The sequence below is a fragment of the Nerophis lumbriciformis genome, linkage group LG17 (assembly GCF_033978685.3).
Source record: "Nerophis lumbriciformis linkage group LG17, RoL_Nlum_v2.1, whole genome shotgun sequence".
NCBI classification, from domain to species: Eukaryota; Metazoa; Chordata; class Actinopteri; order Syngnathiformes; family Syngnathidae; genus Nerophis; species Nerophis lumbriciformis.
In genome coordinates, this window is record NC_084564.2 from 42,185,746 (window position 1) to 42,201,638 (window position 15,893).

General features: G+C 42.1%; 1 long non-coding RNA gene across 1 annotated transcript; it reads right to left on the reverse strand.

Annotated features, from left to right (window-relative positions):
• Positions 1-236: 236 nt before the first annotated feature.
• Positions 237-14,511, reverse strand: LOC133614295 (uncharacterized). Its single transcript, XR_009816558.1, has 4 exons — positions 14,372-14,511; positions 10,357-10,491; positions 10,162-10,206; positions 237-876 (listed from the first exon to the last, which is right to left on the reverse strand). It is a non-coding gene; the product is annotated as an uncharacterized lncRNA (long non-coding RNA).
• Positions 14,512-15,893: the final 1,382 nt, after the last annotated feature.

Sequence of the window (15,893 nt, forward strand, 5' to 3'; positions counted from 1 at the left end):
CTGTATTTATATTATTCACATGTGAATAATGCTGTATAATTGACTGTATTTATATTATTCACATGTGAATAATGCTGTATAATAGACTGTATTCATATTATTCACATGTAAAAAAAAAATACCTAAGTGTTTATTGTCTATTGTGAGCGAACTGTGGTGCTGAATTTCCCCCAGGGATCAATAAAGTACTTTCTATTCTATTAAAGATGTTTTGCAGACACAAAGTACACATTGAATAATCTCCATAATGCAGCTCACTTTTATTTTCCAAACTGCACATTTTATTGATGTACTTCTTCAAAAAAGTAAGATTATTACTGCATGTTTACATTTTGATCATGTTTGAAACTGGGCTTCAATGCACACTCGAATATAACCTTAGTGAAATGTGACCATTTTCAAGCATATCTGCATATAGTCACACATTCAGTTGCATAGACACAATGATAAAACATATTCTAATGAATACACAAATAAGGAGAGGAAGGGGAAAGAACCTTCAAAAAGAATTGAGAGTGGTGGTGGAAAGATACAAATGTCTTTTCTGTTCATATTTACATGTGTTCATCCTGTGTGTGTGTTATCATGCATGGACACTAAACACACACCACACATTTTTCCTTAGGGATTAGAATTATATTGTAATAAAATAGATATTTTCTAATGCGCGGGCTCCACATAAACTTCATTTTAGACTCTGATCAGAGTGTACAGACTACTGTAGATGGAACCAAAAATTGTACACTTCAACAAGCAGGTGCTTTTGTTCTTTTAATGACGAGTGACCCACTTGCAAGATCCCTAAAGTCAAGAGTTCTTTCAGGAGTCCTCCGTGTTCTACTGGCCTCCATCTTTTACTGCACGTGAGTATCAACTCTGGGAAGACACAGAGCAGTAAAAAGGGTTATCCTCAAAGTTGTATACCATTTAATACATTTTGTATTTCCACAAATAGAAATAAAAGGTGGATTGTTTCTTTTTTTTGTTTGTTTTGCCTATTTACCACTCTTATGTGAGACAAGAACACACGTCTTTCTCTTTCCCGTGTGTTATAAATATTGAAGAACGGCTAATACAGGTAATAACCTATTTTATATATATATATATATATATATATATATATATATATATATATATATATATATATATACCGTATTTTCCGCACTATTAGCCGCACCTAAAAACCACAAATTTACTCAAAAGCTGACAGTGCGCCTTATAACCCGGTGCACTTTATATATGGATTAATATTAAGATTCATTTTCATAAAGTTTCGGTCTCGCAACTACGGTAAACAGCCGCCATCTTTTTTCCCCGTAGAAGAGGAAGTGCTTCTTCTTCTACGCAAGCAACCGCCAAGGTAAGCACCCGCCCCCATAGAAGAGGAAGCGCTTCTTCTTCTACTGTAAGCAACCACCCGCCCGCGTAGAAGAAGAAGAAGCGCGCGGATATTACGTTTCATTTCCTTTGTGTGTTTACATCTGTAAAGACCACAAAATGGCTCCTACTAAGCGACAGGTTTCCGGTTCATGAAAAGACGCAATCTCTCCATCCGCACACGGACTACTATTTCACAGCAACTGCCTAAAGACTTTCAAGAAAAGCTGGCTACTTTTCCGTGCATATTGTAAAAACAAGATAGCTGAAAAAAAGATCCGGCCAGAGAACATTATCAACATGGACGAGGTTCCACTGACTTTTGATATTCCTGTGAACCGCACTGTGGATACAACGGGAGCACGTACGGTGAATATTCGCACCACAGGGAATGAGAAGTCGTCCTTCACTGTGGTTCTAGCTTGCCATGCTAATGGCCAGAAACTTCCACCCATGGTGATATTCAAAAGGAAGACCTTGCCAAAAGAGACCTTTCCAGCCGGCGTCATCATAAAAGCTAACTCGAAGGGATGGATGGATGAAGAAAAGATGAGCGAGTGGTTAAGGGAAGTTTACGCGAAGAGGCCGGGTGGCTTTTTTCACGCAGCTCCGTCCATGTTGATATACGACTCCATGCGCGCCCACATCACGCTGGTTTTTAATATATTATTAAAGTTTGACTGACCTATCTGACTGTTTTTTTGACATTCCTTTAGCGCAGTTAGATGCGGCTAATAACACGGGGCGGCTTATAGGTGGACAAAGTTTTGAAATATGCCGTTCATTGAAGGCGCGGCTTATAACCCAGGGCGGCTTATGGTGCGGAAAATACGGTATACATAAAGTATGTGAACGATAGGCAAAATTCCAAAAAAGCACAGTTGCCCTTTAAATGTGCGATAATATTTAGAGATGTCCGATAATATCGGACTGCTGATATTATCGGCCGATAAATGCTTTAAAATGTAATATCGGAAATGATCGGTATCGGTTTCAAAAAGTAAAATGTATGACTTTTTAAAAGGCCGCTGTGTACACGGACGTAGGGAGAAGTACAGAGCGGCAATAAACCTTAAAGGCACTGCCTTTGCGTGCCGGCCCAGTCACATAATATCTACGGCTTTTCACACACACAAGTGAATGCAATGCATACTTGGTCAACAGCCATACAAGTCACACTGAGGGTGGCCGTATAAACAAGTTTAACACTGTTACAAATATGCGCCACACTGTGAACCCACACCAAACAAGAACGACAAACACATTTCGGGAGAACATCCGCACCGGGCAGCACGGTGGAAGAGGGATGAGTGCATCTGCCTCACAATACGAAGGTCCTGAGTAGTCTTGGGTTCAATCCCGGGCTCGGGATCTTTCTGTGTGAAGTTTGCATGTTCTCCCCGTGACTGCGTGGGTTCCCTCCGGGTACTCCGGCTTCCTCCCACCTCCAAAGACATGCACCTGGGGATAGGTTGATTGGCAACACCAAATTGGCCCTAGTGTGTGAATGTGAGTGTGAATGTTGTCTGTCTATCTGTGTTGGCCCTGCGATGAGGTGGCGACTTGTCCAGGGTGTACACCGCCTTCCGCCCGATTGTAGCTGAGATAGGCTCCAGCGCCCCCCGCGACCCCAAAAGGGAATAAGCGGTAGAAAATGGATGGATGGATGGGCATCCGTACCGTAACACGACATAAACACAACAGAACAAATACCCAGAAGCCCTTGCAGCACTAACTCTTCCGGGACACTACAATATACACCCCCCCCCCCCAATTTATAAGCATGTCCCAAATTCCAAGCTGCTGTTTTGAGGCATGTTAAAAAAAATAATGCACTTTGTGACTTCAATAATAAATATAAATTATTTTTTTTTACCATTTAGTAGGGGTGTACACAAAAATTTCGGTTCGGTACGTACCTCGGTTTAGAGGTCACGGTTCGGTTCATTTTCGGTACAGTAAGAAAACAACAAAATATACATTTTTGGGTTATTTATTTACCAAATTGGCAAAATCTTCCACCAAAAATATTTTTCTTAGTGGGATATTTGATGTGAAGTAATAGGAACCTTGGATAGGTCAATAATTCATAATAACATTGATTTTGATTCAATATTATGTTTTGAGCAATGACAGTTTGAAAGAGTCAACATTGCAACTTTTTCTAAATTACATTTAACCTTTAAGCTTTTTTATTTCACTTTTGTTATGTTTTTGTTTATTTTAATAGTATTTTTAGAATGTGCCGTGGGCCTTTAAAACATTAGCTGTGGGCCGCAAATGGCCTCCGGGGCACACTTTTGACACCCCTGCTATAGATAATAAAAAATTAAATGTGATAAATCTATGGATAAAAAGCAGAGCCTGGCGACGCATGCGCGTTTATCATAACTCTCTCTCTCTCTCTGTCTCTGCCCCTCCCTCACCAATGCTGCTGTTTGTTTTGTTTTTAACCCCTTCTTAACCCTGAACGTACATTGAAAATACACGCAACCCTAACTCAAAATGCCGGACATTTGAGGCATTTAAGAATCTCCGCAAAAGAGGACATGTCCGGTGAAAAGAGGATGTATGGTCAGTCTGTCGTAGCCCCACTGTTTCCCACACATTCATTTATTTGTGGCGGCCCGCCACGAAAGAATTACGTCCGCCACAAATAGATTTTTCGGCTTTTGACTCGCTCGACCGCTCATAAAAGCAATGGGACTCCATCTGTGAATGTAGCTTGTAGTTACAATTCCGGTGCAGTAGGTGGCGGTAGCCTACTATGCATTGTAACTCCGCCAATAGCACTTAATTCACCTGGTGGGCCAGAAGAAGAAGAAGAAGAAGACGAGTAAAAGAAGAACGGACCGACCGGATCAAAATACGAGGGTAAGACGTCTTGGCGTTTCACTGACTGTGAGCAGCCTGACGCTGCTTCATTAACACCGCCACTGTTTGACTCGGGGCCGGGGCAGACGCACGCAGTAACAGTCACCTGTTACCATACCGACGAGCTAACGTGTCCAGGTTATAACCCTGTTGTCAATAAACGCACGTGGAGACGGTGCTTCAGTTACTGCCTTAATACTGAAGCTAAATTGTCCACTGTCCACTGCAGCATGTGAATGCAATGAAAATAATAAAATCTGAGCGAACCAGCTGTTAAAATGTTGTCCAGGTTAATGTTTTGGCCATTAAAGGCCCTTCATTTCAAGATTTCAACTGTGATCGGGCTTTAAACAGGTGGCTGACCTGTTCAGATGGGTGTAACTGCTACTGGTCAAATAATGTGAAATAGCATTTAATTTTACATGTATGTACCGTATTTTCCGCACTACTAGCCGCACCTAAAAACCACAAATGTACTCAAAAGCTGACAGTGCGGCTTTTAACCCGGTGCGCTTTATATATGGATTAATATTAAGATTCATTTTCATAAAGTTTCGGTCTCGCAACTACGGTAAACAGCCGCCATCTTTTTTCCCCGTAGAAGAGGAAGTGCTTCTTCTTCTACGCAAGCAACCGCCAAGGTAAGCACCCGCCCCCATAGAACAGGAAGCGCTTCTTCTTCTACTGTAAGCAACCACCCGCCCGCGTAGAAGAAGAAAAAGCGTGCGGATATTACCGTACGTTTCATTTCCTTTGTGTGTTTACATCTGTAAAGACCACAAAATGGCTCCTACTAAGCGACAGGGATCCGGTTCATGAAAAGACGCAATCTCTCCATCCGCACACGGATTACTATTTCACAGCAACTGCCTAAAGACTTTCAAGAAAAGCTGGCTACTTTCCGTGCATATTGTAAAAACAAGATAGCTGAAAAAAAGATCCGGCCAGAGAACATTATCAACATGGACGAGGTTCCACTGACTTTTGATATTCCTGTGAACCGCACTGTGGATACAACGGGAGCACGTACAGTGAATATTCGCACCACAGGGAATGAGAAGTCATCCTTCACTGTGGTTCTAGCTTGCCATGCTAATGGCCAGAAACTTCCACCCATGGTGATATTCAAAAGGAAGACCTTGCCAAAAGAGACCTTTCCAGCCGGCGTCATCATAAAAGCTAACTCGAAGGGATGGATGAAGAAAAGATGAGCGAGTGGTTAAGGTAAGTTTAAGTTTACGCGAAGAGGCCGGGTGGCTTTTTTCACGCAGCTCCGTCCATGTTGATATACGATTCCATGCGCGCCCACATCACGCTGGTTTTTAATATATTATTAAAGTTTGACTGACCTATTTGACTGTTTTTTTGACATTCCTTTAGCGCAGTTAGATGCGGCTTACAACACGGGGCGGCTTATAGGTGGACAAAGTTTTGAAATATGCCGTTCATTGAAGGCGCGGCTTATAACCCAGGGCGCCTTATGGTGCGGAAAATACGGTAATGCCATTTAAATGTAATTATAGATAATAATAATAATAATAAATACTGTGTAGTGTTGTAAATAGTCAACGGGAAGGATTTTAGTAAGATATAAGCCATGAGCACTACTCAGCCAGAAAAAAACCTAGGCAGGACAAGTAAAAATATTGGGGCAAGTAGATTTGAGAAGTCGGGCAAGTAGACAAAAACCTTAACGTTGAACCCCGCATGTGTTGAGCTGCTGCCGCTTAAGGTTAGACGGCACTGTACATAAAGCAGTTCTGCTCGTTAGTAATAAATTCTAATGTTGGATGTTCACTCCTTCACACAGATGATGTATAGAAAAATATTTTCAACGACCGAAAAGGGCTCGACTTGGAGAGGAGGTAGGCCTACAGGAGGTATTATCAAAACAGTGTAGACACTCATAAGGAAAGTGAACAGACGTCCATCAGTGTGAAAATTAATTTGCTTCCAATACTTCCAGGCTTCAACTAGTGCCGCAGCTGTGGCAGCTGAGGCAGTAAGAGAGGGTGAGGAGGAAGGGATAGTAAGTACGCAGGGAGATGTTGTAGGAGAGGAGGAAGACAGGCAGCATGTAGAGCCAGCTAGGGCGGAGGCAACAGGTGAGACTCAGCAAACACTGAAAAATAAAGCAGGGTCAGATCAGAAATGCACTTTTCTCATGAAAAGGGTCCTAATTTATATTCTTATGTGCCTTATAGAGAGGACCACGACAAAACATAGAGCGACTGGGTTCGATCCAGAATGGCTAAAAATGCCACAATTTAAGTCATGGCTGTATAACACCCAGCACGGTAAGTTTAGTATCTTTATTGATAAAGTTAAATTATTTAGTATGCACTAATTAAAGGGGCAGAGCTTTAAGAGACATTTTAGCTTTTATATTTTATAAGATATATTTTTTGTAAGAACCACAATTAATAAATATATTTCAGTGAGTAACTAATTGTTCAAATCTGTATATAAATATGTACATAAAGTGTTGTAATTATATTCCAACTCCGCGTTCTTCTTGGTCATCGCCGCTGCCGCCGCCACCCCCCGCCCCCTGACCACACCACCACAAATAGATGCCTGTCCTGTGGGAAACACTGAGCCCGTTAGCTGCTAGCATGCCGTGTGTTGTGCCTCGGTACTTAATATGGCCGTGTGGAAACTCGTTCGGCACACCTCCGAACCGAACCGGAACCCCCGTACCGAAACGGTTCAATACAAATACACATACCGTTACACTCCTACCATGTAGAATTGTGCATAAAAGAGAAAGTGGTGTGTGGTTGTCTCATAAGGTTTGTGAATAATATATATATATATATATATATATATATATATATATATATATATGCATACCTGCCAACTTTTGAAATCAGAAAAACCTAGTAGCCAGGGTCCAGGACAAAGTCCTGGTGGGGGGTTCAGGTTCGCCCCCCGACGCAAAATGATTATTAGCATTCAGACAGGTTAAAATGTTGCTAAAACCATCACTTTTCTATCAGTCACAGTGACTTTTCAAAACAAAAATATTACAGCAAAAATCATATGGGTTGATTGACATGTTTATTCTGTAAGCTAACTTCAATAGTTTGAAATTATTTTGACAGTTAATGCCAGTTATCCTGTCAACCTTTCACAAGACTTCAATTTGTTAATTGAAAGTATAAACAGTATAAACACTTTTTATAGTAAACAAATGGTAAAACAGTACTAAACAATTCCATTAAAAAAAAAAATTGGTGTCATTATTAACTTTCTGTCCAAGCTTGTATAATCTACTGCCTTGTTCAATTGTAAAAAATATTCTGTGCCTAAAATTCACATTTCTATCACAATTATCATACTGTAAACATGGTAAGCTAACTTCATTAAAATTAATAGTCCTGTCAATAGCATGGAATTACAATTCAAATGTAGTTTTTTTGTAAGCCTTTCAAAAGAATTCAAAATATGAAAAATTCATGAAAATTAATTGAAGCCATCAGACACTTGAAAAGTGGCACATCACATCTCTAATGTAATCATTTGAACTTTTCAACAGAAATAGCACTGCAAAAATATTAAGGACATAATTCTGTATTTTGGTAGTTATGCTGTCAACATTTAACAAGATTTCTTCAACTTGGACTTGAAAGCATAAATAGTATAAACACTTTTAACAGTATAACAGTACTAAACAATTCCAATAGATAACATTGGTGTCATTACCTTGTTGTGGCTAAAATCCGAAAAACGTTGAAAGTTTTCCACTTGTATCGCTAGCAACGGCATTAGACTTGTGTTTTTTTGTCCCAACGTGGTCTTTTACATCGCTAATTCCTCCGTGTCCGATCGAAAAATCTTGTCTGCACAAGGTGCAATTCGCGTAGTTTTCACCCTTTTTGGAACGGATAATTATTCCCGGATAGGCTTTTGAATATTCTTCACGGAATGACTGCAGTTTTCTTTTCGGTTTAAGACTCGTTTGCGATTTTTCTCCAACTGATTCCATGATCGTTCGCTCGTTTGGAAACAATGGCAACTGGTGCCTCGTGCTTGGCAGCGGTGCTATAAGTAGCCTCGCGCATGGCATTCGGAATGGCTCGATAGGAAGTTACGGGAAGCAGTGTCGATTGTGATTGTTGTTACGCGATTTCGTGAATAAAACTTACAAAAAAAAATTTTTTTTTAATTAATGAAAAACCGTATTTTTTAATCACTGCAACCGTAACCCGGAATAGGTTGATGAAAACCGTACTAATTACGGGAAAACCGGAGTAGTTGGCAGGTATGCAGTATGTGTCCTTTAATGTTACAATGATGAGTAAGGGAGCGATTAACATCACCCATATGGTATCAGCAAGTAAGTAAGTAAGTAAATTGTATTTATAAAGCACTTTTCACAGACCAAATGACAAAGTCCTGTACAAAACATAGGTGAAGTAAAACAATTCAATGAAAAAAACAGGGGCAACATCATAAAAAGGTGATTAGAAATGATAGTTAAAAGATGCATTAACTAAAAGCTTTACTAAAAAGAGAAGTTTTGTAATGTTTCTTAAAAAGTGTCAACACAGTCAAGATCAGGAAGGGTCTGGTGCAAGTTGTTCCAGAGTCTGGGAGCTATAGTCTAGAATGCCAGGGTTTTAAAATGAGTTTTTGGGGATCTTTAGAAGACCCTGAAGAGTAGGGGCATAACAAGTCAGTGATGTACTGAGGGCCCCACCATGCAACTGAAGAGTAGGGGCATAACAAGTCAGTGATGTACTGAGGGCCCCCACCATGCAACTGAAGAGTAGGGGCATAACAAGTCAGTGATGTACTGAGGGGCCCCACCATGCAACTGAAGAGTAGGGGCATAACAAGTCAGTGATGTACTGAGGGGCCTCACCATGCAACTGAAGAGTAGGGGCATAACAAGTCAGTGATGTACTGAGGGGCCCCACCATGCAACTGAAGAGTAGGGGCATAACAAGTCAGTGATGTACTGAGGGGCCTCACCATGCAACTGAAGAGTAGGGGCATAACAAGTCAGTGATGTACTGAGGGGCCCCACCATGCAACTGAAGAGTAGGGGCATAACAAGTCAGTGATGTACTGAGGGGCCTCACCATGCAACTGAAGAGTAGGGGCATAGTGTGGCCTAGTGGTTAGAGTGTCCGCCCTGAGATCGGTAGGTTGTGGGTTCAAACCCCGGCCGAGTCATACCAAAGACTATAAAAATGGGACCCATTACCTCCCTGCTTGGCACTCAGTATCAAGGGTTGGAATTGGGGGTTAAATCACCAAAAATGATTCCCGGGCGCGGCCACCGCTGCTGCCCACTGCTCCCCTCACCTCCCAGGGGGTGATCAAGGGTGATGGGTCAAATGCAGAGAATAATTTCGCCACACCTAGTGTGTGTGTGACAATCATTGGTACTTTAACTTTAACTTTAACAAGTCAGTGATGTACTGTGGGGCCCCACCATGCAACTGAAGAGTAGGGGCATAACAAGTCAGTGATGTACTGAGGGGCCCCACAATGCAACTGGAGAGTAGGGGCATAACAAGTCAGTGATGTACTGAGGGGCCCACCATGCAACTGAAAAGTTGGGGCATAACAAGTCAGTGATGTACTGAGGGGCCCCACCATGCAACGGACGGAATGTCAGGACTAAAATGTTAAACTCAATGTGTAATTTAACTGGAAGCCAATGAAGACTGGATCAAATGAGGGTGATATGGACTGTTCTAAAGTCTGGCAGCCACATTTTGTACCGTATGAAGTCTTGTTAGTGTTGACTTGTTCAAAAGAGTGAAGAGAGAATTAGAATAGTCAATGCGAGACGAAATGAACGTGTGAATGATCATTTCCAGATCCAATTTTGACAACAATTTGACACGCTCGTACCTGCTTTTGGTAAAGGTTGGTGATAAAATGCAAAACTCTTACCTACTCAACATGTATATCAGCTGTCCAGAATCATCTGAAAATACCCTGTATCATAAAAATGCAGTTAATATACATGATATCATTCTAACACTCAAACATTCTGATTGGCCTTGTGCCTTCTTTTCATCAAATCAAGACAGTAGTGGATTATTTTGTGTTCCTGCAGGAAATGTGAGTGTGAAAAGCATGACCTACCCATCACTCCAGTGATAGAAGGTTGTGTCTTGGTAGAACATGGAGAGAAACAGCCACACACCGATGGTCTCCACCCAGAAGATGACAAACAGGAACCATAACGATGAGAAAAGCACTTCACACAACATCCTGGAACTCAAGACGAAAGGCAACATATAATAAATGCAAAATAATAAGTCCATCCATCCATCCATTTTCCTCCGCTTATCCGAAGTCAAGTCGCCTAAGCAGGGAAGCCTAGACTCTTCCCTGTGGCCTCCTACCGGTCAGGTGTGCCCTAACCTAAACACCTCCCTGGGGAAGCGTTCGGGTGGCATCCTGACCAGATGCCTGAACCACCTCATCTGGCTCCTCTCCATGTGGAGGAGCACTGGCTTTACTTTGAGTTCCTCCCGGATGGCAGAGCTTCTCACCCTATCTCTAAGAGAGAGACCGGAGGACACTCATTTACCCGTGATCTTGTCCTTTCGGTCATAACCCAAAGCTCATGACCATAGGTGAGGATGGGAACGTAGATCGTCCGGTAAATTGAGAGCTTTGCCTTCCGGCTCAGCTCCTTCTTCACCACAACGGATCGATACGGCGTCCGCATTACTGAAGACGCCGCACCGATCCGCCTGTCGAGCTCACCATCCATTCTTCCCTCTCTTGTGAACAAGTCTCCGAGGTACTTGAACTCCTCCACTTGGGGCAGGGTCTCTTTCCCCAACCCGGAGATGGCACTCCACCCTTTTCCGGGCGAGAACCATGGACTCGGACTCGGAGGTGCTGATTCTCATCCCAGTCGCTTCACACTCGACTGCGAACTGATCCAGTGAGAGCTGAAGATCCTGGCTAGATGAAGCCATCAGGACCACATCATCTGCAAAAAGCAGAGACCTAATCCTGCAGCCACCAAACTGGATAACCTCAACGTCTTGACTGCGCCTAGAAATTCTCTCCATAAAAGTTATGAACAGAATCGGTGACAAGGGGCAGCCTTGGCGGAGTCCAACCCTCACTGGAAACGGGTCCGACTTACCGCCGGCAATGCGGACCAAGCTCTGACACTGATCATACAGAGAGCGGACCGCCACAATCAGACAGTCCGATACCCCGTACTCTCTGAGTACTCCCCACAGGACTTCCCGAGGGACACGGTCGAATGCCTTCTCCAAGTCCACAGAGCACATGTAGACTGGTTGGACAAACTCCCATGCACCCTCAAGGACCCTGCCCAGAGTATAGAGCTAGTCCACAGTTCCACGACCAGGATGAAAACCACACTGTTCCTCCTGAACTTTAACTTTTAACTGAATCCAAGGTTCGAACGTAGCCTCCCCTCCAGTACACCTGAATAGACCTTACCGGGAAGGCTGAGGAGTGTTATCCCACGATAGTTGGAATTAGGGCTGGGCGATATATGGAATATACTGGATATATCGTGGGTTTGTCTCTGTGCGATATAGAAAATGACTATATGGTGATATTGGAGTATACGTTCTCACGCAGTTGCTTTTAGATGCAGGCATTACTCTACAGGCTTTTTTCCAATCTTTCTTGTCTCTCCTTCTCACAGAGACATAAAGCAAGCGCACCTTCTTACATACGTCACATACTGTCGCGCGTGCAATGTCATACACCCTCGCCGAGCAGAGAGGTAGCGGCATGGGTAAAGTTAGCTGTGATGCTCGTGGTAATACGAGAGAAAGAAGGTGCGAATCTGGTAACAAATGGAGGAAGAATTAATTCCCAAGAAAAACAGCAGGGAGCCCATCATCTGGCGGTGGTTTGGCTTCAAGTGGGAATATGTCGAACAGACAACAGTAATATGTCAAGTATGCGGCAAAAGCGTTAGCACCACTGCTAATTTGTAGCATCATTTGAAAAAATCACCCGCTAGAGCAGTGGTTCTTAACCTGGGTTCGATGGAACCCTAGGGGTTCGGTGAGTCGGCCTCAGGGGTTCGGGGGAGGTCAAAACACACCCGACTCATTGTGTAAATACGAACTTCTCCCTATCGGCGTATTACGGAAACGGCAACACTTGACTGATTTGCGGGTGTGTCATTTGTTGTGAGTTTATGCACTGTGTTGGTTTTGTTCTTTGAACACGGTGATGTTCATGCACGCTTCATTTTATGCACCAGTAAAAAAACATGGTAGCACTTTAGTATGGGGAACATATTCACCATTAATTAGTTGCTTATTAACATGCAAATTAGTAACATATTGGCTCTTAACTAGTCATTATTAAGTACTTATTAATGCCTTATTCGGCATGGCCTTATTATAACCCTAACCCTCTAACCCTGACCCTAACCCTAACCAAATAACTCTAAATTAAGTCTTTATTACTTAGAATATGTTCCCCTAGTGTCCAAATAACTCTAAATTAAGTCTTTATTACTTAGAATATGTTCCCCTAGTGTCCAAATAACTGTAAATTAAGTCTTTGTTATTTAGAATATGTTCCCCATACTAAAGTGTTACCAAAAACATATAACTTTGTCTTGAATTTGAAAAAAATAAATGTATTTTTCACTAAAGAAGGGTTCGGTGAATGCAGATATGAAAATGGTGGGGTTCGATCCCCTGGATCTCAGGAAACAGAGTGGACCGACACCAGCAGATGACATGGCACCCCAAACCATCACCCAACCATGCAAATTTTGCATTTCCTTTGGAAATCGAGGTCCCAGAGTCTGGAGGAAGACAGGAGAGGCACAGGATCCACGTTGCCTGAAGTCTAGTGTAAAGTTTCCACCATCAGTGATGGTTTGGGGTGCCATGTCATCTGCTGGTGTCGGTCCACTCTGTTTCCTGAGATCCAGGGTCAACGCAGCCGTCTACCAGCAAGTTTTAGAGCACTTCATGCTTCCTGCTGCTGACCTGCTCTATGGAGATGGAGATTTCAAGTTCCAACAGGACTTGGCGCCTGCACACAGCGCAAAATCTACCCGTGCCTGGTTTACGGACCATGGTATTTCTGTTCTAAATTGGCCCGCCAACTCCCCTGACCTTAGCCCCATAGAAAATCTGTGGGGTATTGTGAAAAGGAAGATGCAGAATGCCAGACCCAAAAACGCAGAAGAGTTGAAGGCCACTATCAGAGCAACCTGGGCTCTCATAACACCTGAGCAGTGCCAGAAACTCATCGACTCCATGCCACGCCGCATTAACGCAGTAATTGAGGCAAAAGGAGCTCCAACCAAGTATTGAGTATTGTACATGCTCATATTTTTCATTTTCATACTTTTCAGTTGGCCAACATTTCTAAAAATCCCTTTTTTGTATTAGCCTTAAGTAATATTCTAATTTTGTGACACACGGAATTTTGGATTTTCATTTGTTGCCACTTCAAATCATCAAAATTAAATGAAATAAACATTTGAATGCATCAGTCTGTGTGCAATGAATAAATATAATGTACAAGTTACACCTTTTGAATGCAATTACTGAAATAAATCAAGTTTTTCAAAATATTCTAATTTACTGGCTTTTACCTGTATATATGGTGTATGGTGACATGGACTAAACATATCCACATATATATCGTGTATCGCGATATGTCCTGAAAATATCGAGATATTAAAAAAAAGGATATATCGCCCAGCCCTAGTTGGAACACATCCTCAGGTTCCCCTTCTTAAAGACAGGAATATGTTTATGTCGTGATATATATTTACGAACATTCAAGTTAAGTTAAGCCATCATTTTAACGTAGGTTGATGTGTCGATGTTTAGCTAGCTGCTAGCTACCTTGAGTTGCTAAAACACGCGAATACTAAGTAGCCACCGAGTCATGTTCCTTATATTTACAGTACATTTTTTCTTTTACCATCATTTATATACGCTCACATTCCAATAAGTGAACGAATAGTTGAGATTTGACCTCATTCCACCTTCCGGTTTGCTAGCATATACGCTGCTACAACGTTAGCAGTGTGGCTAACTCTTAGCACGTCGTTGGGGACTACCTCAAACTACAATAGCACGCAATCGTGTCGTTAGTAGTTAATTAGGTGTGCACTTACTTCAACTACAGCGTCTCCAGCCGGCATTCCATCCAATTGTTTGGTCAAACATTAACATTTGTTTACATGCTTGTCAGCCAACACGCTGCGATCGCTTCCGGCTCGGTGACCAATCAAAACGCGACTCAGAAGTTGTGACGTCACAGAATGCCATTGATTGATACTTTTATTAGTAGATTGCACAGTGCAGTACATGAATGATGGGTTCTCACTTCTCTGTGAAGCGCTTTGAGTGTCTACAAAAGTGCTGTATGAATCTAGTCTATTATTATTATCAGGGCCGGCCCGTGGCATAGGCCGTATAGGCAAATGCTAAGGGCGCCGTCCATCAGGGGGCGCCACGCAAGTGCCACAAATGTTGGAGAGAAAAAAAAAAAAAAGAGAAAAAAAGGTGGTACTATTATTTCTAAATACATAAAATAATCCCACGTTAATTAAAATGCAAAGTAAAGCCTATTTAATAGAAATATTATTTGTTACCCCCCCCCGCACGGTGCGCCCCCTCCCTTCCCGTATCAAGACTCTTTTTGGACGTCACCACATCAAAAAATCAACACAAGATGTCAAAACGGCCAAAACTGTCAGGTGCCCAGGGAAGAAAAAAGAGAAAAGAAGAGGAGGAGAAACGAGAAAAGACAGAGGTAGCAGGTAGGTAACGTTAGCCTACATGAAATTATTTGTCTGTTACAGAATGTGATAGTAACCTGGCTTGTTAGCATTAAGCTAATGTTACATGAGTCGGCAATTGCTAATCAATAAATAGCTAGTTCTGTTTTAACGTCGGGTTAATATTGTGGAGGGGGCTAAATTGTTATGGAAAATAATAATGTAACGTTAGGTAATTACAGTACTCCCACCTACATTCCTCTGGGACATTTGTATTAGATATTTTAAGCAGGTGTTTTTTGTTTACATTATTATTGCCTTCTGGTTAGCTAATGTTTGCCCTGCAGGTAATAGTCACTTTTCCACCCCTTTATATATTAGGTATAGTTGTAAGTAAAAAAAAAAAAAAAGGTCAAAGACAAAGCTATTCGGTTTCTTGTGAGTATATACACTTCACTGCCGATGTGGGGGGGGGGCGCCACCTAAAATCTTGCCTAGGGCGCCAGATTGGTTAGGGCCGGGCCTGATTATTATTGTTATATTCCGTACAATTGACCACTAAATGGTAACACCCGAATGCGTTTTTCAACTTGTTTAAGTCGGGGTCATGATACAGATATATACCAGTGACGTGCAGTCACTAGAGGCAGGTGAGGCGGGGCCTCACCTGCCATCATGGAAAGAAAAAAAATGTAAAAAGAAAACAAATTAATTAAATTGTTATATGTGTCCAGTGATTATACTATAAAGTTATTTTCCATTTAACTTCACCAGTTTTAGATAATTTTTATTCAAAATCGCTGAATTTTCACATTTGCCGTTCAAATACTGAGAAGAGACGGTGCGGTGAACAGCAGCCAGTTGAGGCACGTCACTCAGTGCCTCAACATGGATTGCGCAATGACTCGGCTAACTG